At 44.7% G+C, this 26,293-nt stretch overlaps 1 long non-coding RNA gene across 1 annotated transcript; it reads left to right on the top strand.

The window, feature by feature from the left end:
• The first annotated feature begins 2,172 nt into the window (after nucleotides 1-2,172).
• LOC137470249 (uncharacterized) lies at nucleotides 2,173-16,626 on the top strand. Its single transcript, XR_010996964.1, has 3 exons — nucleotides 2,173-6,153; nucleotides 6,273-6,360; nucleotides 16,249-16,626. It is a non-coding gene; the product is annotated as an uncharacterized lncRNA (long non-coding RNA).
• Nucleotides 16,627-26,293: the final 9,667 nt, after the last annotated feature.

Raw genomic sequence — 26,293 nt, 5'->3', positions numbered from 1 at the left:
ATATTGCAGATTGATATTGCAAGGTCCCAAAATCTCTACCTGAGGGAGGGAGGAACAGAGGCAGGGTCGGGGGTTTGTGGTTTTGTTATTTGTGTTTTTTTTAAACATTCTCTTCGATACAATACAAGTGAATTCTTAGGTGTTTTTCCCTTTCCTGTAAAGTAAGGATGTATAAAAATCGGCTATATGAGATACATAGAGGACAGACGACGAGAAAACAAAGATAAGACATCCTTTAATTTGTACTTAAGCACAAAATGTCTGATGCCTGCCCCAGCCACGGGGAGGGCTGCTCAAAAATCACGTGGAAATTGTAACAGGGCCAAGCCAGGCATGTGGCAGCAGACTGCTATTATTATTATTTTTTTTTTTTTTCCCAATGTGAATCAGGACTCTTCCACAGGGAAAGTCTCCATTTCATCTCACAGCTCTTCACTGCTGGCTGCGAGAAGCTTGGCACTGCCGCTCCATCCTGATGCGCGGGGGATGCGGGCACGTCCCCGGCGCAAGGCTGGCCTCGCCCAGCCGCGGCTGCTGAGGGCTGCTCGCTCCTCTCCTCACCGCACACCGGCCTTGGCACGGCGCAGGCCTTTCCCTTCCCCTGTGAAACACCGCGGGTAATCCGCGCTCCCAGCAACGCGGACATTCGCAGGGCACGAAACGCAGAGCATCCCTTGCTGCGACAGGGTGCGGGGAATGTCAAATATTTCACATTTCCCTTGATTACTGTTTTGGTTTGGTTTTGTTTTTTTTTTTATTTTTTTTTTTTCCTGTGAGAGGGTGCGAGGAATGTCAAATATTTCGCGTTTGCCTCGATTAGTGAATCTCCGCGAGTCAGCCCGGAGCGGGGCAGCCCGGCCCGGGGGCCCTGGGAGAGAGGGCGCTGTCACTGCCGGCCGGGTGCCAGCAGCTCTCACACGCCCTGAGCGAAGCCAAGAGCGCCGTGTCGCCGCTGGCCGGGCCAGCAGCCCTGCCCACAGCCCGGCTGCGGCTCCGGGGCTGTCACAGCAGCCTGAGCTTTGTCCCGTGTCACTCACGGAGCGCTCCGGCTCCGCACCTCGCACGGGAGGGAGCACGCTGGAAGGAACAATGCCCACGGCCCATTCTTCAAAAATCTGAGCGCTCTGAAGGGCTCAGTTAACCCCGTACTTCGCGTGTGCAGCACGAAGGGACTTTCTGTAGCATGTAGTAAGAGGGAGAATATATCCTGGGAGCCGGGAGGAAGGTTTTGGAGAAATACAAGTATGGACTGTAACAGCACTTGGCAAACCTGAACCAAATGCATTTCGTTCTTGATATAAAAGCCTTCAAGGCTAATATCAGTGCTAAACATGCTGAGGGTGGAAACAAGTATTTCCAGGCTCTTTTGGAAGTCGCTAGCACTGGGGCCATTGTGGCTGTCCAGGCAGGAGGTGCCCTGGCCTGCAGCCCCCTGATCACAGATTGTGCCAGTGGTAAAGACTTGAAGGGGAAGAAGGAGAAGCGCTGGGGTATCCTCAGGGAAAATGAAGTATTATGAGTAGGAAATGGCTGCACCATGTCTCAGATGGGCTGTCTCTCTACCTGCTCTTTTGACCCTTTTCATATCATGTGCTCTGCCTACTCTTTCCCCCCCCTTGTTGTTCTCTGTGTTTTCTTTCCTTACCTCCTTTTGTGCCATTCTTCCTCCTGTACCTGAGCACACATCCCTCTTCTTGGGCATCAGGGGGCAGAGGGATATCATCCCGCCTTGCACACCCATCACCTCTGGCCATGAGGTAGAGTGACAATCCCCTCACAGACCAGGTATTATTGCATCACGGAAATCATCTTTGTCACTTGCAATAGTATATCTATAAACTACATTTTTTGGCCTTGGCACGGTGAAAACACATGGTAGGAGACAACTGCTGCACCCAGGAGGCTTGTAAACACGATCCTGGGTGTCTTAAAAGGTGTGGAGTTCACCGGCCCCATTGGGGAGCCTGGAGAAAAGGCATCCCCAGCTTCTCAAAGGAGCTGTGGGTGGGTGGCCCAGAGGTGACCCAAGCAAGTGATGACTGCAGAGGGGAGCAGGTCCCTGCTGTAAGCAAGAGCAGGTACTGCATGAACCACAACACTCCATGGCAAAACCTGTGGCTTGAAGGCTACTGGGCACCAGTTTGGGGCAACTGCATTGTCCACGGCATGCTCAGAGCCCTGGAAATGGCCTGAGCAGGCACCCCAATATAACATCCTGAGCACAGGCATGTTTCAAAGTGAATGGGACCAGGCAGGAGGGCAGTGCTGTCCCTCTGTGCTGTCACAGCTGCAAGCAGAAAGAGTCCAGGCTAATTCCATTATAACTCTGCTGAGGGTCAAGCCTGGGGCTGCCTGGGTGTTAATTCAGATTTCCCTGACTGTTGCTTCCTTCTGTTTCCTTCCCTCCCTTCCCTCTAATAAAGTTCTCTTCATTTAAAGCTTTCTGCTGTGACTGGTGAAACACTGCCTAATCCAAGGTGCACAGAGGCATTTTGTGTCCCAAGTTTCTGAATATATGATTGAGACAGGGTTGCTCCAGTTTCCAAGGACACGTGGTTCAAAACTGGATCCAGCTTAGACGCACATGCTGAAAGTGTTACAGAAGTTAGAAGACAAAACCTAAAAAATGGGATGATGATGAGGTGAGGGACGCTCCCAGGATCTCTCATCACCTCAAGACATTCTATAACCCAGCTGTGGATCCCTTCCAACCTGGGATACTCTGTGATGCTGTGATACAGCAGACCATCAACAGCAGAGTGGAGATCTCTGAGACCTCGTCCTGCCTGACAGCATGTCCCTCACGAGACTGGACATGGACACAGACATGTCCTGACAGATGCTAGGTCGTGTGTTCAGGCTCAGTTTGGCAACTCTGAATCCACCCAAGGAAGTCTCTTATTTATTTGCCAAACCACTCTGTTCTTACAATTGTCCCTTTGTTTGTTCTGTTGGAAGTTCTCACACTGCAGAGCCTCAGGCTGAGAAATTCACTGTCACTGTCATAGAGGGGGCAGTAGCAGCATGGATATGTCCTAGGAATTTATCCCCACACTTGCTTTTTGTGCTCTATAAAAACATTAAAAATACTAGAGACCCGTGCTGTATCCAGAGACATGATCCACCCATGACCTTCTCTGAAAACACAATGCCATCTCACACAGGCAAAATTTCAGTACCTAGAATTGGAGAATGAAGAGTAATACAAAGTATGGAAATCCACACTGGTAGCCCTTGATATCTGTGATACCTCTCTATGCTTTGAATAAAACAACTAGGAGCATTTCAATCTTTATAATTATCTTAATTAAAAGATCAATACATTACTTTGTCTGTCTTTTAAAATTAATGACATTTACTACAAATTAAAAAATCAATCCTTAGGTAGTTTGGGGTGGGTTTCAGCTCTGTATTAAGAGGGGCTGTGGGCTCAGCTCCATTGGCCAGACACATGTCCTGGTATGCACAAGACTTTTATGTGATGCTGTGGGAGTTGACACAGCACAGTCACAAATATGTTTGCACTGCTATCTAGAAGCCAGAGAGAGCACCAAGGTCTCAGGTGATAAAAACAACTTCTCCTTTACATCATGTGTTGACACTTGGATGCAGACACCTAAATTTAATGTAATAAATTTAATAAAGACTTTTTTTCTGCTAAGTCCTGATGTCTAAATTGCTTCAGAGAGCTTCATTTGCTCCTTTCCATTCATGTCCTGGCAAGATAAATCCTAAGATGTCACCACTGTGAATAAGAAAGTAGTTCTAGGACACTTTCTGCCCCATGGCCTAGAGTTGTGGCATTCCTCATGACCACACAGGTAAGCAACCTTCCCTCCAAAATTGAGTGGGCCCATGGTAAACGTCTGTTGGCAGCGGTTCAGCTCCTGAACCGTGCCTGAGCTGTGACTGCAGGAGCACGGGCTGGCCTGGGATGAGTGATGGCAAACCATGGGCCTCTCTACACCTCACTCACATTTTTGTATCATCTTTTCAGAGCTCTGCTTGTCAGTGTTATATCCACCTTTTATGACAACATAATATTTTAAGGCCAGCATGAAATGTGAATGAAATTTTCTAAAATAAGGGTGTTCTGTATAATGAAGTGAAAACCACAACCATAGCATTGCTTCACTTAATCCAGAAGCTTTTCACAGATATCCTGCAAATGGCAACTTTACTCAGCTAAGGCAAGCTTGCTAAGCCCAGGAGTGCCAGATTTTCTGAGAGTTGACTGTGTCTTGCCCTTTCATCCTACCTTGGCTTCACATTGTAAAAGTGCAGATGCTTAGGAAATTGCCTCCAGGTGTTGAGTGATCTGAGTTTCACAAAAAATAATAAACCTTGATCTGAGATAGATGACCTTGTTGTCAGCATAGGATCTTCAGGCTTGCAGAAGAGAACTGAAAAGGGTCTTTTCCCATTCCCTTGCTGCAACTGTGGAGCTCTTTTGGAGAATCTCAGAGAGATTCAGAATTGCTCTGTTTTCTTGGGCAAGAGTTTTTTGACACACACCAAGCAAAAGGCAGATTTGGGGAGATACGGGAACTAATGCTAAAGTCCCTCATTCAGGTACTATCTGTTAACGTAGACATGGCACTTCAGTACTCAGCATGGAGCAAGACATCTCTTTTGGAGGCATCCAGGACCATAAAGCCACGTGGTGTCTCTGCACAAAGGCCTGGGATTGAGACCTGTCCTCCAGTTCTCTTTGTACATCTCAGGGGCCTAAAGCACGTGGTCTTTCTGCCTTCATTTCTTACACTAGAAAGAAGTGGCAGTACTAGTTTGTTTTCTCTTGAGGGCTCTGTGTTGGCTGATTTATAAACAGGGATGAAATCTGGAAGTCTTTATGTAGGGGCTTGCTATAATTCCAGTCCTTTGTCCCATGTCTCCCAAAAGACAAACTAATGCATTAGGGGCCTCTGATGTGCACAGTGGTAGCCCAGCAACTGCTGCCCAGCTGTCTTTATGACCCATACAATATTTACTGTGCTGCCAGGTTCAACAGTGCTGGAAAAATTAATTGTAGATGCAATTTCACTGTAGAAATTGTTTAGAGCCTGCTAAAGCTTTAGCCAGAACATATGGGATTTTTTCTTCTATAAAAAGCCTGAGGGTTAGTGTCTGTTTAATATTCAGGAGGCAAGAAATGCTTCTAGCACTCAGAAACAGTGAAGAGCATCCTTGTGGGATCCCTGAGACGAGATACTAAATCCTGAACTTGTACTCCTTGTTCTCCTATTACAGCAGACATCGAGGGGTAGCACTTGTGTCCCTGCACATCATCACCAGCAGCAACAAAGACATTAACTCAGTGCTGCTAATGAGGGCCGGGTGAGCACTGGAGTAGGAAGCTGTGTTGACATTTAAAAGATCCCAGTCATCAGGCTCCATGTTGCCTAATTGCCAGGGCTGTGTGGGAAGCACTGCTTCAATGTCTCCATCTAGTATGGACATGACGGGCAGGAATACACTACTCCTATGGAATGTCAGTTACTTCAGGAAACAATTAGCCTTTCTGAATATTCAAAATATGTCAAAACATTCTTCCCTTTTCCCTTTTAGAGCTCTTCAAAGCTGTGAGTGTGTCAACATCATTCCACCTACTTGGAGGTGGCTCTGGAATATTTGATTCACAGATGTTGCTCTTGGTTGGTGTCAAAACTCGAGCTGCTGTAGCCAAACCAAATCTTTGCAAGCAATACAGGCAAAAATGGATCTTGCCAAAGGGTGGCCTGGTCAGCATGTACCACTATTATATTCCTTTCCTCTCCAAAATACAGTGCCCATATCCAAATTTCCTGTAACCTTGGACTATGCTTGTTCCCAAACAGTGCTAAGTGTGTCTGGGAGAGGGTCAGTTTACCCTGATCAACAACATGTGAAGGACTGTCCTAACAATTTAACAGCATAGGTAATCAGGCTCTGGAGTCTGGGCCTGGGTCCTGACACTTTAATTGACTAGCAGAGATAGAGCCAGTGGGTAGTAAGAACAGGATCATCTACTCAACCGGTCTGATGGTGTATCACAGACTATTATGTCTCACCTTGCTTCCCTTTCATAAGGGTTTGCCTGGGGCATCTCTACTAGGAAAACATCCAATCTTGATCTGAAAACATCAAGAGACAGAGAATCCAGCCCTACTTTTGGTAAGTAGTTCCCAGGATTAATTGCTCTTACTATTAATAATGCATGCCTGGGTTTCTTTGTATGAATTTGTTTGGCTTCAGCTTCCAGCCGTTGATTCCTGCTATGCTCTCCCCACTAGATGAAGAAGATCTTTTGCATATGGTATTATCTTGTTGTGGTGGTACTTGTATGCTTTAATCAAGTCATGTCTCCATCTTTTTGATAAGGTAAGCGGAGAGATTCCTTCCAGGCTTTCACTGTAGAGAGACATTTTTCTCTCATCCTCTCTCTGACCTGTCTCCAGCTTTTACAATTAAAATACAAGGCAGCAGAACTTTATGCACTTTGCCAGTATTAGTCTTACCAGAGCAGTGAGGAGAGATAAGATCAGCTCCCCACTCCTACTCACTACTTCCTTGTTCATAAATCCATGAATAACATTATCCTCTCCTGCTTTACAGTAGGAACTCACTTAAATTCAGTCTGCGGTCCTTGATTTCCATGGCTGCCTGCTGTCTACACAATAGGCACATTCCCTGGTCCTACAGCAGTGTCTATGTTAAGACATATCTTTAAAATCAGGTTTTCTGCATTGTCTGTGTTATAATGTCCCACAAGCGTGTTCTGAAATTAAATCCCTGTGCTGCTCAGTTAGCATTCTTGTGCATGGAATAAAGAGAATAACCAAAAGTTGTTCCTTAGAAAATGAAAGACAAAATTCCCCTTAATGTCAATAGCAGTGGGAAGAGCTCATGGCATTTGTTCATCAATATGAATCTGTAACTAAATTTTCCTCAGAAAATGTAAAAGCCATGCTGTTCTAATACTTTTTCATATACAAGATCTTATAACTGCTGTAACCAGTGAAGACACATTGATTCCTTCCCACTGCTACTGACAACATTTTCTCTTCTTAAGAAAAAAAGAAATCAAGTCTAACCTGTCTTTCCAGCAAAGATTTTCTGTTCATTAAAATCTGAGCACTGCTGCATGGATTTTGGCTTGATAGGCAGAACATACCCCATTCATCCCAAAGGCAAGTGTAGTCTGTGTGGCAAATCCAGCATTATGAAGCTTTTTTAAAGTCAAATCAGAGCTATTCTTTGAAGGATTGTGATTGTGCAATCATCCAGGCATTTTTCAAGTTAGCAAGAAAAGACACAAAGCAAGCTGATCTGACGCATTTTAACGGGTATGTTTTAGATATGTAGATTGAAAGAACAGCCCTGAAACTTTTACATGAGCAATTCTTACATCTTTGGCCCTACTGATTTTGATGAGGTTTCTGGTTGGGAAAGGATTTCAGGATTTGACTTGCACCAATACTTTCAGCCACTGATTTTTCCATGTAAATATGAGGTCACATTGATGTCATAAGACCAAGAACTCAGTCTTTTGGGCTCATTAAGAGGGGACAAGCATCTAGAAGTCTACAGAGTTTTGTGGCTAGCCGAGGATTACAGTATGAAACCAACATACTAATGCAAAAAAGAAGAAAGTACATTTAAGTCCACGCAAAGCTCCCAGTTCCAGTGCATGATACACTTTATATTAAAGCTCAAGAGCTCACAAACTCTGCCATTTAAAACAGGAGCTGGCAATTCTGAGAAACACAACAGTTTGTGTCTGAAGCTACTTTTAGAGGCTACCTGTCATTAATGTTCATGGACCTGTCATTGCCAGATGGTCACATTAAATTAAATTATTATTATTATTATTATTATTATTATTATTATTATTATTATTATTATTATTACTGAAGAGCTGGGATGCTCCCTGCAGCACTCGGGAGGGGGGGATGCTTCCCCACGAGGCCATGGCTCTCGTTGAGGGTTGAGCACGAGGTTGGGGTGTTTGTGGAGACTTGTACCTCTGCAATATGCATCTCACTGTGGTCTGTGCTCCTCCGGGTCCCTGCAGCACACCCTGTGTGTGAATGCTGCTCGGTGATGTACTAAACCAATCACCTACCTGTCACATGCATCTCAGATGCAGGTTTGCAGTGGGAGAGAACTCTCCCAGCTTTGGGCCAGCCCGGCATGTTCCCATGCAGTCACATTCTCTCCGCACTTCCTAAATGTTTAGAACGAGCAAGGAAAGTCAATTACGTTTTTTATAAACACAGCAAGATCATGAGCATGAAAATCCGCGTTAATAACAGTCTGACCACAAAGCTTTCTACGAGCAAGGGGTGGATTTTTGTGTCAGCAGAGCCGTAGCTGTCCCAGTGGCTGGGTGGCAGTAAAGGTGTGCTGGCCCGTGGGAAACCTGACCCGGGGAGTTCCCAGGCAGGTGAGCGAAAGGAGGCCCCGCTGCCGGCTACCTGTCGGGAGGGCAGTCGCACACCTCACCCCGCCGAGTGCTATCTGCCAAAGCACCGCTGGCTGCCCAGGCTTTGGAAACTGTTAGAGACAGTGGTCAGATTCCCTAAAAACTCTGCTGAGAGAAGAATCAAAATAGCCGTACACAAAACATCACTTCCCAGCCTCAGTCAGACATTCCTGGGGAGCCGACATGAGGTGTTCTGCAAATGCATCGGGGAGAAACCTGGCCAGCAGAGGTCAGATATGGATTTGAACAGTTAGGGAGAAAAAACTTCTCTGAGATATTCTTTGGCTTGATATTGTCTCTTGATATTTGAGGATGGAGAGGTGTTTGGTGCTAGTGTGCAGAGCTAGTATGCCTTGAGCCATTTTAGTTTATTGCTGTGGTTATATTTCCATCCTTATAGTATTTGCTGTGTTACTCTCCTTTAGTACATTTTAAATTGTAAATTTCATATATTGACTCAGTAATGAAAATTAGACTATGAGGAAAGTTATAATTTAAAAACATGATGTATGTATTTCCCTCCTTTCCTTTATTCTTTATTTCTTTTTTCCTCATTTCAGCCTTCCTTCCTTCCTTCCTTCCTTCCTTCCTTCCTTCCTTCCTTCCTTCCTTCCTTCCTTCCTTCCTTCCTTCCTTCCTTCCTTCCTTCCTTCCTTCCTTCCTTCCTTCCTTCCTTCCTTCCTTCCTTCCTTCCTTCCTTCCTTCCTTCCTTCCTTCCTTCCTTCCTTCCTTCCTTCCTTCCTTCCTTCCTTCCTTCCTTCCTTCCTTCCTTCCTTCCTTCCTTCCTTCCTTCTTTCTTTCTTCCTGCCTCCCTCCCTCCCTCCTCTCTCCCTCCTCTCTCCCTCCTCTCTCTCTCTCTCTCCCTCCCTCCTCTCTCTCCTCTCTCTCCCCTCTCTTGTCTATTCCCTCTTTCTCTCTGTCTCTCTATTTCTGTGCCCATTTTTCTCAGGCTCACAGGTCTGTTTTGTGAACCTGGCTGCACTGGATGATAGCGTTACACCCACAGATTCACCCTCCCTAAACACATTCACAGTCAGACTTGCCACTGCATGTTTCCCTCCTTTCTGAAGGAGGCAAAGCTGAACAAATTGCACAGAAAGAATTGAAGCAACTTAGATTTCCTTTCTAGCTTCTTTAGATGCCACAATAACTGAGATTGAGTTATTCTTGATTTACTCTGCAGATACAGAGAGCAGTACTCATTGCACAGAGCGGGAAACTGGGGTGGGTTAATCACAAGCAATAAACACTCTGTGGCTGTTCCAGAGGGGCTGGACTCCAAACTGAGTGATGCTGGCATCCTGGCCAGGGCTGGGGCAGGGCCTGGACACCCACCAGCAGTGCCCAGCCACAGCTGCTCAGCCTTTGGGCTCATGATGCCGACAGTGCTTCCCAAAGGTTTGTTTGAAAGTAGCCTTAAAGAAAATAAAGACAAAGTTCTAGAATAAACATCCACTTTTATATATGTAAGTGTCAGGTATTGGTAAGCATCATAGCTGGAAGCCAAAGCCATTTACTATTTGTACCCTGTTGACAGCAATTAAATGCTTCTGGTCCACAGGTGGTTTCCTTTACATTAACTTCAATCGTATCTCCAGTTCTTTGTACAACTCTCTACCAGCAATAGTTTTAAAAGTTACATTTCTACTGCAGCTATTTTTCTTCACACTTAGCATCTGTTGTAAGACAGCAGGTAAGCTGTTTTTTAGGAGAAAAGTACTCAGGCCAGGAAAGAAAGCACAGACTTGGCTGAAGGGCAGCTCTTGACAGACATTTGCAGTTTTCATCATGAGCATCCTAACAGGAAAGATATTTGTTCAATCTAAATTTGCCCTTTCCCCTTTAAAACACATTTTGTTTGTATTATATAATTTCCTGATATAATTTCCTGAGTTCAAGAATGAGAAGAAGAGGAACTATTCTGGAAGAGTAGACCTCCTGTAAAGGTTTTTTTTTTCCTGCTGTGAGTCACACTTTCAGAGGGAGAGAACCCAGATTTTTGTCTCTCAGGAAGTGAGGTTCAACAATAGTAGGAATATTGTATCTTGATATAATAGAGCTGTACCAAGGTCAGGGTGAGAGGGGGAAAAAGGACGACACGAGCTGTTGGCTCCTGGTAGTTTGGTAAACATCTCCCATTGCAGGGAGCTCAAAAAGGAAAAGCAATTCCCATTTCCAAATGTCCTGTTATTCCTCTGAAAATGTTTTATATGTGTATGTTAGAGAAATGCTTACAGACTTTGGTCTGCATTGGGACCACCTGATGTGAGCAAGGGAGATTCCCCACCTGGGGAGAGGTTGCAGTCCAGATAGACAAGAGGGATGAAGGCTGAGGGAGGAAAGAAGTCTTCAGCAAGGCATTGTGCAGTCTGCCAGGACAGCCCTGCTCCTCTGCACTTCCAGGCTGGATTTCTGTAGGCCATACCTGAAAAACATGTGAGGTGCAATGGACCTGGTTCATAATAAACAGCTCCTTTTCCATGTAAAGGTCTGAAAATGGCATTTCTAATAAATGCTGGAATTTATGGATTTACTAGCATAGCATTAAAAGCAGCTGGAATGCTTCAATAGGACTTATGATGGTACCATTTGTCTCTGCTAACAAAGGCTGCAAGCAAGTGTGAAGATCAGGTAATGTAATTTACACCAAGAAACATCTCAGTAAATGCCTAATGATACCATTTAAACTGTGCTTGCTGAAGCCCTGGGCTATATTCTGCTGCTTGAATTTTTGTAAATCCTTGACATTACAGCTGCTTAAATCCATGCCAGGAGCAATATTGGATCTGTCAAGAAGAGATAGAGGCTTCATTGTCCAAAATTAAAGATGCGTGAAGGCTCAGATAGGTTTTCACTTTTAGCTGCTCTGCTCTGGTGTTGGGGAGTCTGTGTAAGAGATCCAAAGTCCAGCTGAAGGATCAAACCCTTTACCTCTGTGACATGGGCGATAGGTATCACTAGCACAGTATGTCTGGATCATGAAGATACAGCAGAGCTACCTTGTTTCTGATTTTCTTTGTGCTTTGAGGGCTCTGGAGGCACTCCTGCACCCTGAACAAAGCAGAGAAGTCCTGCCAGCCCAGCCCCGTGTCTGAGTTTTAACTAAATTAACTGCAATCCTTCCCAGTGCAATGCTAGATGTGTTACCTGTGTGATCATGTACATCTCCTTTGAGTGCACTTCTCAGGATAGTTCTTTAACACAGCTAGAAGAACATAATTAGATAAATATGCCTACAGTGTCATCAAATTAGGACTATTTTCCTGAAAATAATCACATGGGAACACCTCTTCCACTTCCTTTTCAGAGACAAAAAAATTGGTTGTAGAGAAGGGCATCAAGTGATGTGTCAACAAGAGAGTCAGAAATGGCCATAAGCAAAAGGAGCTCTACACAGATTTCTACATAAACTCTTTTGCATTCTCTGCATTTTCAGAGAGATTAGGAAAAATAAAATTCAGAGCATGTGGACTTCAGTACTCCCATTAAATGAGGCTTTCTCACTTGTAACACTCACTTCTGAATTTATCAAAACTGAGCTGAAAACTCAATATTTCTTCTTCCATGAGCCTTGCAATTGGGTCCTTCCTTTGGTGGGCACAAAAAAAGAAGTCAAATGTGCTGGGACATTAAAGATACCTTGGCATAGCTTTGTCAGAAGAGACATGGTATACTTGGGGATGAAAAGTAATTTCCACCATCTTCCAGGAATTCCCTGGAGATGAAGAGTAATGATAAATCTTTGCACTTCCTTGCATGGTTTAGGGTTGCTACACAGTGTTTGAACAGCTGCTCTTGTCCGATCCCTGAAGGTGGCTGCAAGTCCGTGGAAGAAAAAGAAATCTGAGTATGTATCATTCTGAAGTGGCAGACAGGATGAGTTATTGGGATTTTTGCCACTGATGAATCCCTTATTTCTGTTAGTGATACTGAGCATGCTGTGCAGTCATGACTGGGGAGTTTCAGCAACTCACCACAGTGCTCAGTGCGCCTGTCATGTAACAGAAAGGTTTATCTCAGTGTCCTGGCTCAAATTTCCTAATATACTAACCTCTATAAACTCCCTTTAAAGCCCCCAGAAGACACATCTCATGGACCAAACTCCACTGTCCTGTGACTTGGGTAACTTACTATTTACAGCTGTCCTGAAGTTTCCTAACCAGAGAATTCCTGAAAAATAATGCAGTTAATATACCACGTGTAGCCCTTTCTTAGAGGGCTTGCATAGAGTAAAAACTGCAAATATGTAATTTCCCCCATATTTAGTAGCCTTAAAGGCATAATGGTCAAAGCCATTATTTATTGCCAATTTCCCCAACTGATCCAAGAAAGCATGATTTCTTACAAAAGAGGGAAATATCTTCAGTCTACCGTGTGTTGCTACAAGACTGAAGTCTGGGTAATCCCCACACATCCTCCATGCTGGATACTCCAGCAGAGGAACCTCTACACTGCTTCTTTACCCCAGGGGACCTTAGTGAGTGACATCTCTGTGCAGCTGCATTTGGTTCTGTCTGACTGGCATCTGACAGAGAGCTTAAGCAACTTTGGTTGTATCTGTGGTGGTGCCACTGATCTGGTCAACATCTCCGTGGGCACTTCCCAGTCTGCTGTGCTCAGTGTCAGCTCACTGCTTGCCAGCTTTCAGCTTTGCTGTGTCTCCACAGGTTCCTCCTGGTACACATCAGGCACAGACTCCAGGTGGAATCAGCTTCACTTAAATTTCAACATGTAAAAGTTGTTTTTAGCTTCCCTCTGCCTTCTGTGTCATCAAAGGAGTGTGCTAAGGGGGGTATTTCTCTCATTCAAAGGCAACTGTCGAAGTTAGATAAGAAGAGAATTTTCCTCCAACTTCCTATTTTGCCTCTAATGACTTTAATGGAGTCTCAGAAGAGCTGAGACCTAAGTAACAAATTTTACATATCTGAATTGAAGTGGTATCAGACCATCTCTGTCTCTTAGTCCTTGGTGAAAGCAGGGGCCCACAAGCCCATTGTTGCTGGCCCTTAGGACAGTCACAGTTCTTAGGCAGGACAACTTGATCACTTAAATATCCAGGGGCTATCCAGGGAAGGGATGAGTGTGTGGAGCAGGTGACAAGTTAGTACCTACACATAGAAACAGGCTTTGTGTGAGTTTTGTGGCTTTTCTTCTGAAAGACTAAAAAAAAAAAAAGAATCTGGATGGTTTGGGAATACATAAAGGTTATGAATTCTGTGTGATTTCCAGCAGCTCATCTGCAGGAGGTCAGCAGACACAACAGTCCCCAGTGAAAACAGATCCTGTCATTCCTTTCTGCTTCTCCTTGATCAGCTCCAAGAAGAAACCTCAGCCTCTTCCCTCCCAGTTCCCCCGCAAAAGTTCACTGAAGAGCTATTTTGCACCAGGCAGTGAACACCTTCTCTCTTTTAGTCCCTTTTATAACAGCAGAGGATCAGTAATTTCCTGTGGCTGGTCCCATGCCATCACATTTTCCCTCTTCCTGGAAATTCATCTCAAAATTGAGGTTAACATACAGAAAAGCTCCACTGTCCCTCATGTTTATAAAGAAAAAACTTTTATAAAGAGATTGGTGATGCAGAGAGTTTGCAGACTCCAAGATGATTTCCACCAGCTGAGGGAACAGACCCCCAGGAGGAAGGGGAGCTGGAGGGATTGACATTGCATCACAGCATCTGCTGTCTTCTGAGGGCAGTACAGACTGTTGAACCCTGGATTTACTACAGCCTTCTGAAAATCTGCAGAAGAGTAATTTTTCTGTAAAACCCATTTGGTCAGATAGAATTTGAATTTTCTACATGTACAGTGATTATTTCTTCAGTTTCAGAGGAACAGTGAATGTATAGTTTGCACAGGAAAATGTGTTCAGGGGTTGCCCTAAAAATTGTCTGAGGCTCACCAGAAAAAAAATAAAGAACAGCTATAATTTTAAGAAAATAGTTAAAATAAGATAACAACACAACTGTGCAGTTACAGCATGTTTCACATATTTCCAAAGTCCACATCAACCTAAGAAGTCACCAAAGACTTTAATGCCATCTATGGAGCACCCTGTTAAGGACTGGCAGTATAAATATTACATATATTTAATTCCTGGCCCATTAATTTGAGTATTGGATCTTAAATGAATGAAAATTCTAAATCTAATCCTTAATTCAGTAACATTTCCCTTTTGAAAATGTTTAAAGTCTGAATCTGGATTTGGATCTGAAGTACACCACCATACCATCACAGGGTACTTGCCTCAACACTCAGCATAAATGCCCCATACATTCTGGAACACATTGTGATTTAAGTCAGCAACTAGAAAGCAAAGCAATGGGCATTTCTCAAATGACTACTGTAAAAACAAAATTATGCATTTTATATGTAAAGATAAATAATTTAAGTCCTGCTGGCAGTATTTTATTTATTTAACAAGTAAAAAGCTATATTGCATCATAAAAGAAAACCAAAAAGACAAAACTGACCAAAGCTGAAAAACAGGAAAGCCATGGGGGAAGGAGAAAAAAGGAATTCTAGTTATTTTACATAACAGATGGCAGCATAACAGAGAACAGCTGATGCTGGTAGCCTAAGGGAATTTTCCTGTTGTCAGAAGAAAAATAAAGTTTAGGATATACAGAACCCCCCATTAAATGAATTTCATAAAAAGTGTCATACTTAATGTATGACCTCTGGTGTCTGTATATCTTGCCTGGGCAATTCATCCACTTTATGCCTCACTCTCAGTGACCTTTCTTCCCCATGAATGAAATATTCTCAGCAGTGACATACCTCTCCCACTCTGCATTTTCTCAACTGGTTTGTCCCATTACCCCACACACACCCCCATCACACCAGGCTTAAGTTTTATGACAGGGATAAGCTAAACCACTAAGGCAAGCAGCTTGGTTTGCCTTACCAGAAAGTTTTGTGGAGCTAAATACCATGGAAGCTGACTAAGATATCCAAATCTGAATATCTTATCTAAACAAGGTATGCAGTGTGCAAAGGAAAAGAAGCTGCAGTGAGGAAGCCCTGAAAAAGGACAACACAGGAGACAAAAAGGAGAACATAAATGATCTGATGCAACAGACATAATCAGAATAATCTCATGCAACCACATGGACCAGTGCTACTTGAAGGGTGATGGGCTCAAGTCATTTTGGGCTACGTGCATATGAATGTCTGTCTGTCCTGTGTGCAAGGGATTTGTGCACTGCCATTTGGAGAACAGAGGAAAAATAGATCCTGTGCCACCTGACCTAGCACTGAACATACCAGTTATAGCTGTCACTGTAACGAGTAGCAATCCTTTAACCCGAGTGCACCATTGCACCAAAAGAGAAAATTGATTATTCTTAATTAGAGTCATTATTCACTAAAAGTGACATGATGGAATTTTCCATGTACCAACATAACTCAAGTCCTTTTGAATTAATGTGTTAATTTTTTCTCATGGATTCAACTACAAGCCAGTCAAGATCTTGGGAAACACTCATCCAAAGAAGGAACTTTGCCTTGTTGAGAATAATTTTTCTAAGACTTTGAAAAAAGATGAAGTTTTACTAGCCTTAGAATCATACAATATCCTGAATTAAAAGGAACCCTCGAGGATTATCAAAGTCCAACTTCCTTATAAGGTAATAGTTGGGATCAGCATAAAATTCCTGATGGTAGCATTCTTAGAGGAGAACTACTTCTTCCATCCATCTAAGTCCTAATAAGTGGTCTGATGAATGGTGTGCTCAGAGCTGATTCAAAGGATCTGATCCTAACCCAGCTTTCCCATGTTGTCTGAGGCTGTTTCACAGAATCATTGCAGATAGAGGGGATCTCTGGAGACCATCTGGTTCAACATCCCTGCTCAGAGCAGGGTCAGGATTTCGTCAGTGGAGATGCACATTCAATATTTATTCACTTCAACTGTTTGTGGATGTCCACAAAGGTCCTCAAGATCCTTGAGAGGGAACAGCTACAGAAGTAAAATGCGTATGACATCTATCTGGATATTTATCTATGCAACTTTGGTACTTGCAGGCTCAAGAGTGTGCTTGTGTGTGTGTATGTATATATATTTATGTATCCTGAGGATGTTGGCATGGATCAACACTTTTGTCCTAGTCACAGCTATTATTGTGGTTGCTCTTATTATTTAGTTTTGCTATAACAATAGAGTTCTATGTCATGGAGGTAAACTCTCTTCTTAACTCCTGTCTGGGTCCTCAGCACTTGTCACCCTATATTACTTTTGGGTTTCTCAAGGTCTCTAAGCAAAAGGAGCTCCTACTGCACCAGCATCCCCTCACATTTTCTGGAGAAGGATGCCACAAGTTCTTGATGCAGCCTGCGTGAGTTAGGTGTAGCCTGGGAGCCCAACTGGTTTGGGCAAACACATGCCTTTGACAGTCCTTAATGAAAAGGACTTAGGCAATAGCAGAGCACCTGTCATCTCACAGCAGGGAGTGGCTGAGCAGATGAGGAACCCTTTGCACAGGTACCTCAGGGCTGAGGGGCTCTAGCACTTTGTTAGGCCTCCTGAGCAACTGAATTGCTCAATAATCCACAAGAACCATCCCCTGGAACAGAGACAATGAAAGATTTTCTAAGCTTGGACCCAGGTTTTGTGCATATATAACCTAGAGAATCAGGTCCAGATGTTTATGCATGTCATTTTGTTTGACCCCATGAAGGCAGAGACAGGTCCTGAAGCTTGGCCATAGGGTACCCTTATGCAAAGCATTGTGATGTTTGAGTCACATTTTTATTTCCCTCCCACTTCTAAAAAGATCATGGGAAGCAGACTTCTGTATAGGAAAGGATCAGATGCTGATCATTTCAACAGCAAACATGCTTGGAAATAACACCTACAGGCAGATATGCACACTCTGTCTGCCAAAGTAAACCCTGGTGAAGAGAAGAGACCTTTGCAGAATGCAGCAATAAGCTAGGATGTATTTTTCTTTTTTAATTTACTTTTTTTTCCCATGAAAAAAAGTTCGAAACATACCCTTATACATATCTGACCAGAGGGAATCAGGCCAGCTGAACAAGTTTAGTATAGCAACACTATTCAATGTGGATCCTAAAGGAAATCTCCTGTAAAGTATCTCAGAGAGCTCCAGAAATAAATGTTGTACAGGCTGCCATCTGGCCATAGTGTCCACATATATGTATTTGAATGGAATGGGAGGCAAATGAATATTATTTTCCTGGGTTACTGCAGGAGCTTTAAACAGAATTTCAGTTCTCACATTATGTGCTCCAGCTGCCATCACAGCTCCAGTGCAACATCTGTAACACTATCAGTCACAAGAAATCACAAGTAATCCTTGAAACGAGGAGCATTGTAAATAAAACCAGCACTAGAAAGCATTCAAAACATCATAATCCTGCCTACTCTGCACAGATATTAGTGAACCCCCTTGGGACAGCAGTCTGTGCAACTGTGGAGGAACTGCTTCTGTGATACTGTTGGATATATGGGTGAAAACAGAGCAAGAATCCAAGGAAAAGGACAAACAAGTGAGGAAAACCTTAGAACCTGGAAGGTGAGAGTGATGGCTTCCAAACCCAGTCAGCAGATTGCTGGCAGTTAACAGAGCTATCACAAGTGGTTTTGATTTCGTTTCTAGTGAAAGACTTGATGAGAAGGTAGCTGTGAAATAGGATGGCTGACTCTGCTAAGTCAATGCACTGCAGCTGGAGCCTGTTCTAGGGGTAATGAGCTAAGAAATGGCAAAGACAGAAATCATGTCTGATTCTGGAGGAGCAACAGCTCATTCTCTACTTCTGTGGTATCATCTTCCTGACTTCTCAGTTTCCTTTATTTTTGCTCAGCTTTAATGGGTGGTGTTGAATTATTTCCACTATGTCACAACTGTCACAGGGGTTGTCTTCCAGTTTGCTTTGCATTTCTGTTATTACACCCAAAATTAACATGCATTAGAATGTCTGGTCCAATAAATCTCTTACAACCTTCTGTATAAATTGGATATGAAAATCCTTGCTCTATTATACATGTTTAGACATATAATAATTTAACATAGTTCCTTAAATATATTTTATCTGCTTCCTGATGAATCATGCTACAACATTTTAATTTCCTAATAAAAGATCTGTTCCATCAGATTAAGCAAATAACACTGAAAGCATTGAAAATTTGAGGGAATTAATTTGTCCTGCATAGAAAGTGGAGAGGTAAGCTAACTGTCGTTCCTAATTTCTGATTCTAATGTGAAATCTCAATTCTCATTTCACATCTCATTTCCAGTGCTCCCCATCTGGGGACTGTTCTCAGAAACAGAAGCTGCACTGGCAGAAAAATGGAGAAGACAGAAACTTCTTGATTTCAAAATTTTGTAAACAGCTACAAAAATCACCCAGCACAGATAAGCAAAAAATAAGCATTGTTCCTCCTGTGACCACAGTTTCTCTGCTCTGATATTGCCATAATAGGGTCTGGGCATTGACAGCCACTAGTGATGCCAAAATCCCTCAGGAACAGACAACTCCATCTGGCAGCTTTTTCTGCTGTCATTTGGGGTTATCTACTTGGTCATACCATGTTGGCCCTCCCTGTGGATAATGACTTATTGCCAAAATCCACAAACTGATAGTTTAAGTCTCTATTTCAGCCTACAGCTCAGTCACTTGAGACATCCTGTGGGGTTTAAGCCAGGATGAGTAACTTGTATGTCTCTGCATCCTGCCTCTGCTCTGGCACAGTGTCTATGAAAACATCCCTCCTCTCAGAAGATGTGGCCCAGGGGCACATACAGCCTGAGGACAGCAGCTCTGGCATGCTGGCAAGATGACTGGAGCTCCTCCATGCTGAGTCACAATCCCCCCTCTCCAAAGAGCAGGGCTTTGGTTTATTCCCAGCCAGGAGCCCAGGGCAGGCAGTTACATCTCTGAGCACATCCACTCTGTATCTGGGTGCAAACACATCCAGTCATACTGCAGACAGTACTGCATTTTAGCTTTCCCCAGAGATCCTGGATTACCAGAGCTCCTTTTGTCAAGCGTGTCCATTCCTCTCTCCCCTGCTCCTCCTTGTTTCTCACTCACTGCTCCACTATTCCAAGGCCTCCTGTGTAGGTTTGCTTTTGCGCAGCTGTACTTTGTTACTGGTTTTGTTGTGATAGCATCCAAAGCCCTGGCCACAGACAAGGTCTGTGTGGTCACAAACTGCTTTGCTGGGCTTTCATTTCCAGGACTCATCTGGGCACTGGGGGGCTGAGTGATCTGCAGGGTTTTGGAAAGAAACATAGCCATAAACCCCAGGGCAACACCAGCCTTTTCTGCGTTTTACACAAGCTTCACAAAAGCTGTGTCAGATTAAACTATTTATAGTCCTGGGCACTGCTCACTTCTGGTTTGGACCTACTCCTTCCCATTTTCCTCTGCCCTGACGTTTGGTGGTTTGAGCACAGTTTAAGAGCCAGAGCTTTCTGATCTAACTCACCCCTTGTGTGGCCCTGTGTGAAGCCATGGACCTCTCCTGTGTCAGCCTCATCTGCAAAAGGAATGTAGCCCCAGCTCACCTCCATCCTCTGAGAGTGAAAAAATAAATTCATTTACATTTGTGAGACACTTTTAATGCTTCACAGAGTACCAAGCATGGAGCTTTCTTAGTACTGAATGTGACTGGGATGATTAGAAGCATCTACAGAGCTTGTGCATGGTTATTACTTAGAAGTATTTGGGAAAGAGGAAAAGGTGATAGGCAGCAAAAAGCAGCCTCTTCTTGGAAAGAAAACAGCAGACTGAGTGAGGGACAACTTCCCCAGGGCAGCGCTGTTTTGGGGCCTTTTAGCCAAAAAGTTGCCTGACCCTCAGACTGTGGGCATAAACAGGGAACTTGCACAAGTACAAGTTACTCCTGCATTTGGAGCCCTGAGGAGGAACTGAAGAGGCTCTGGGGCTGGCCCAGGAGATTCTGAGTGTACCTGGAATGGGGACGGGGTGCACTCCTCACCCATGGCAGAGCAGCATACTCAGATTTCATGGAGGCAATAATTTTGCCTGCTGCTGCCGCTAGATGCTAATAACCAAACCAAGAAGGGAATTTTTACGCCATCCGAGGCATTCCTGATCCCCCTCCACATCTAGTGAAAACTTAATAGCGTGAGAAAATGCCTTCCTGTAGCGTATTGTAAACCACATGCAGAACAGGAGCAGATGGAGGGGTCTGTCCTCGCCCGATGGAGGGGCTCTGTCAGGATGCTCCCTGCCAAGGGATGGGAGCAGCAAGGAATGGCACCTTTGCAGGGTGCAGTATTCAATCAAGGAGGGTGAAGCCAGCAGAAATTGCAGAGGCTGTGGGACAATATCTCTTGCTGCTTGGAGGAATGTAAGTAAAAGGAGAGGGAGAGCTGCTTTTCCGAAGTCTTTCCCCTGTACAGATGGAAGCATTTAAGATTCCTGTAGGAGCCAGGAGCGGCAAAGTTACATCTGGAAGTTTCCTGATGCCTGAAGTCAGGCCATGGTGAACAATGCTCACTGGGCTGAGCAGGCTCTGCTCGGCTGCTTTTATTGCACTTGGACTCATTTCAAGCCCTGCTCTGTGATTAATTGCACTTTTAAAAATAAAGTTCAAAACACTTCCCAGGAAGTTTGGGGAAGGCAGAGTGCTTCAGTGGCACCAGGAGCTCAGTGCTCAATGCAGTTTCAATACAGCAGCCCCAGATACAGCTTGCATTAGCCACAGCTTCATGTGACATGAGATCTTGTAACCCCATTCCATCGTGGAGAGGGTGTCTGGCCTCCCAAGCCTCTCCAACACCTGCCAGACATGGTAGGGTTGCAGCAGGTGTTAGTCAGGCTCTCCACCCATCTTTCTTTTTTGGCCCCTAGCCTGGGGCCAGGCTAGGACTGTAGATGTTCTCTGCCCCATGAAATTGTGAAAAGGAAGAGCCTTGCTCCTTCCCAGGGTGTTTCTGCCTGTCTGTCCCAGGGCCTTACTCTAGCTCACAATTAAAAAAAAAAAGATAATGTTTTGGGGGTAGGGGGGAAGGGCATCATTAGAAAAGCACATTTTTGGGATGCAAAAGACATTTCAGATGACTGAAGCTAAGTCCTTATTGCCATATAATGATGGTGGAGAGGCCAGAGGCAAGACTGAAAAAAGGAGAACAGTGGGTACTTTTCATTTCATACTAGGATGGAAGTAGGCTCAATCTCTTTGCTATAAAAACAAGCGTGTATTTGTGGCCAGCTGCTCCAGTAGAGGTGCACAACTCACACTGCCTGAGAGGAACTGGGGTGAACTGAATGGAGACCTGGAAGCTAGGGTTATGGTAACTCATTAATATCTAACAAAAGGGTCTGTGAAGGGCTGTTGCACATGTCCTACAGCCTCTCCTGGGCACATGTACTAGATAGTGTGAACTAAAATTCACACATCCACAAAAAGATTACCTTGGAGCCAGTCACTCACAGGCACAAGGGATGCTCAGAGCTGTTTAGCTCTCTGTTAACACCCAAAGGGGTTCCAGGAGCCAGTGAATACCTGCAAGCTCTTTGCAAGTGTCCTCTTCACTACAAAAGACAGAGGTTGTTTTTTGCACAAAGGTCAGCAGAATAAACAACAAAAGATGTGCTGAACTGCTGGAAAATTTTGCAGGCAAGCAGCAAGAAGGGGAGCAGGGAGCTGCAGGCACCATGGGCTTGCCTCAGCAGTCTCTGCCAGCAACACAGCTCTGCACACTTGGGCTTTCAGGTCGGGTCGTGCCCACACAACACAAAACCCATGGAGCCCTGCAACCACGAGGCATCGCTGCACACCACGCACTGAGGTGGACAGAGGCTGCAGAGGTACGTGAGCTACACAGGAGATGGGTCACCCTGTGGGCTTGTGGTGGGCTCTCGGTATGCCTGGGCTTCTGGTATTTGCCTCCCATTATCAGGTGTGTCTGCAAAAACACCCAGACTGGTAGCCATCAAGGCGGGTGCACTGTTGGTTTATATTACAGCATGTCTGGAGCGCTCCTCCCTTTCTCCTCCGCCCCCTTCGTTTCCTCCATGAAACTCTTTGCATCTTGTCTCGTGTTAGGACCTGATTTGAAAAATGATTTAACTGCTTGCTTAATTTTAATACACTGCAAGTCATTGTGTTGCAATCACAGCTGGCTGCATGGAAAGCTCACCCATGTGCCGGTACTGGCAGAAGGAGCTGCTCTGGAATGATGGGCTGGGGCTGAGCCTCCCCTGCAGGAGCTGGGCCTGGGGGTCTCTCTCGTCCAGGCTGCTGCCTCCAATGCTTTTTGGCTGCATCAACACCCAGTGAGTGGTTTGGCTGGGGGAGCTCTGGACCACTGTTTGCCATGCTGCTGTAGTATTTCAGGGTTCCTTTGCAGCTCAGGTCTCTTTTGTAATCCCAGTCTGGCTCGTCCTGGAGCTGTGCTCCATTCCTACCGGACATGGAGCGCCCCGGGGCTGGGCGTGGGGTCGGTGTCCCAGCAGGTACCTGCATGTCAGTGCAGCTGACTGAAATACCTGGGGAGCACATGGCCGCCTGTGAGGTCACTGCTTGAAACAGTACTGTCCTCATTACAGAGCAGGGTTTTTTTCACCTATTTGCCCATCATGCAGATGCCTTCTGAGGCAAGGTCTGGAGTGTATGGGCCCTTAGAGGCAGCATTCCTTCAGAAATGCTCTTCTGCTGCAAAGTGTTCAGATGCTGGGTCTCATAGGGGGACTTTTAGAATAACAGAATCACACAACCATTTGGGTTGGGAGGAACCTTAAAGATTATTCAGTTCCAGGTCCCCTGCCATGGGCAGGAACACCTTCCACTACAGCTGCTTGCTGAAAGCTCTCTTCAACCTGACCTTGAACATTGCCAGTTAAAAGACTTACCCAGTTCAATTCAGACCACCAAAGGGTCTGTCTCCCATTACCCTGAAAATCCCTAGGTTGGGTTTTTTGTGTTTGTCCGGCGTCAGGGTTGCACTGCTGAGGGATGCCCACTGATTGGTACCTGCTGTATGTAACTACAGCACCATGCACTGCTGTGGGTGCTACCACAGTGCTAGTAATCATGACAAAAAGAACACCAGGGGCTGCTCTGAACCCGGGGTGCTCAGCTGTTAACTTAGCTCTCCTTCTGGTTTATCTCTTGTGTACTCTTTCCTTTACCCACAGCCCTGAAGGCATGAGTCTCAGTGGATTGAGGCTATATTGTATGCTGTTTTACATATATATCAAATAATAAATTAACAAGAAAGTGATTTTCCTGAGACAGATCAAGCTTATTACCAGAGGCATGTATCAGAAAACACTGTACACATGTAAAATTGCAGGTGGAGCAAGCCCGCACATGGAAATACCGTTCTTCACAAGCAAGAAATTACCATGCTGCTTTGTTTTTCTGTTTCGCTTTCCTCCTAGGAATTTCTTTCTGCTTCCATGCCTTATCTTCTGACCGAATTTCATAGTGCGTGGAGTGGAGGAATGTGCGTGGGAAACACTTGGCTGGCCGGGCTGTGTCTCCACCGCGCACCCTCGCTCCCGCCCAGGCGTGAACCCTTCCCACCCTCACCGAAGTCACTGTCACACATTCACCCGTGACTCACTAATGTGCCTGATGTTCATGCTGCGGCTTGTAAGCGATTAGTGCTTGTTCACACAGCTTTTTTTTTTTTTTTCCCTTTCCCCTGCTCGTTCTGATTCAGCTCATTTAGGTGGCCGATGGCCTCCTCGCTTGCTCATGCTGCATTAGTCACAGCAGCTCCGGGTTCACCAGCCTCCCAGGGGTGGGGACAGGACAAGCGGATGGAGGCCAGTGTTTGGTAATCAGGGATGGGCAGGTGATTCCATGGCACCTCAAAAGGAAGCTTAAGCCTGGCTGGTACCATCTGCCTAAGCATTTCACACAGGAGGTGCTAAAAAGGGATCCTGGAGCTTTAGGGATAAGTGTGATCTGGAAGTGAGCACCAACAAACCAGAGAAACAGGCTCTGCTGCCTGTGCTGGCAGGTGAGCAGCTACTGAGCAGATGTTCCTGCATGCAACTCTTTGAGAAATAAAGTTCTGCTGCTTAGGCTGACTGGAGAGAGCTGCTGCCTCTCCAGTTATATTGTGACCTTCAGATGTACGGGGCTGACATGACTGTGGGTAGCCATGGCGTGGAAATACACCATTCCAGGTCTGTGTTATGTGGACTGTCTGCTGCAGCGAAGACAGGCAGCAAAGCTTGTTTGGTCTCTCACTGGGGCAGAAATGGTTATTGTACAGGCAGAAATGGTTATTGAATGGCTGCATAGGGTGGCATCCCCTTCTCCAGTAGGGACCTAATAGCCTAGAGGAGAGTCCTGGAATGGATGGAGCAAACTGGCAGCATTGCCCTTTGCAATGATTTGTACCTCTGAGACTCACTTTGCCATGGGGGAGTTTCTTTGTATTTAACCAAGTTCAGAGCATCTGGGAGCCCTGAGTCAACAGCAGGGACTACCTGCATGCACAAAAGGCCATGCTGGGAGGGCTCCATGTTGGCCACTCATGACCCTAAAAATCCCTCCTTGACATCTGCTAAAGTTTTTCTTGTTTTCAGGAATGTCTGCTGCCTTCTTACCGACAGCAGTGAGAGCCCTTTCACCACAGCACACAGAAACGAGATACCCTGACCACATGCTTGCTTTTCTTCTTTCTTCATGTTTACCTGGGATTGCAGCCAGATGGGCACTGGAAACTGGTTTCTGGGAGCAGAATTTTGGACAGTGATAATCTAATCTGACCTCCTGTGTAACCCAGGTCAGGGAGTTTAACATGGTAATTCCTGCACAGGAAGGAATTAGTCTTCCTGGCTGTTCCATGAACCCTGCTCAGCCCAACAATTTGTGGTTGAATTAGGTATATCCACACTTGGGTCTCAGAAAACAATGAGTTTTCAAGTTTTTGTCTCCCTTGGTGGATAAAGATGTGGTTTATTCCATTAGTTTTTCTTCCCAGACCCATTCAAGAGATGTTCGACAGTTGAATGAAATTAGAGGAATGGGACCCCCCTCCATGGCTGAGGTATAACTTGGATGTGTACAAATATATTATGCCATTAATACGTTAACCTTGGAAATTCCGGAGTAAAAAGGGTGATGATTACAATTGTGGTGATCTCCCGCAGATGACTGTGACTTATTTGTTCACATAGTTGTGATTCAGAGGCTGTAGGATCTAAGTGCAAATAATACAGAAGGAAGTTTATTACTTCCTCCTCCACTTCACCCCTCTGACCCTGCTTCTCTCCTGCCTCCCCTTCTGATATTATTTTGGTTATATGAAGACTTCTGAGGGAATGATGGCTATGTTTTATGGGGTATCCACTTGTGAAAACTGAGTCATGTTCTCTCACAAGAACTTTTAATCAGAGCGTCTCATCTCTTGCATAATGCAAGAAAGAAAGACAAATAGGTTGGAGAAAGAAAGCTAAATGTTGAAAGCCTCAGAGATCTTAATCTGACCCTACCACTCATTAAATGACCAAAGGGAGATCACTCTTAGTCAGTCTTTCCAGAAGAAAGCTGCTCCAGAAACTGTTCCTTGCCTGCCTCTCAAGATAAAGGAGTTCATATGGAAATACATCACTTGGATTATGCAGCCACATGTGCATTTTTTGTATATATCTACACACATACTTACTTGAATAATATATACAAACAGATCCCTGCACATACCTGAGCTACTTCAGTTTGAACTAAGAGCTGTCAGTGCTCATGACTTCCAGAAGAGGTGATACACATATCTATATATCTATATATATATCTATATATATATCTATATATCTATATATATATATCTCATCAGCTTTCCCTGATTTCCCTACCAAAGACAGGAATCCCTGTGCGCATTT

The sequence above is a fragment of the Anomalospiza imberbis genome, chromosome 3, assembly GCF_031753505.1.
Source record: "Anomalospiza imberbis isolate Cuckoo-Finch-1a 21T00152 chromosome 3, ASM3175350v1, whole genome shotgun sequence".
Classification (NCBI taxonomy): Eukaryota; Metazoa; Chordata; class Aves; order Passeriformes; family Viduidae; genus Anomalospiza; species Anomalospiza imberbis.
Note: the sequence above shows the minus strand (reverse complement) of the source record. Positions and strands in the feature narration are given on the sequence as shown.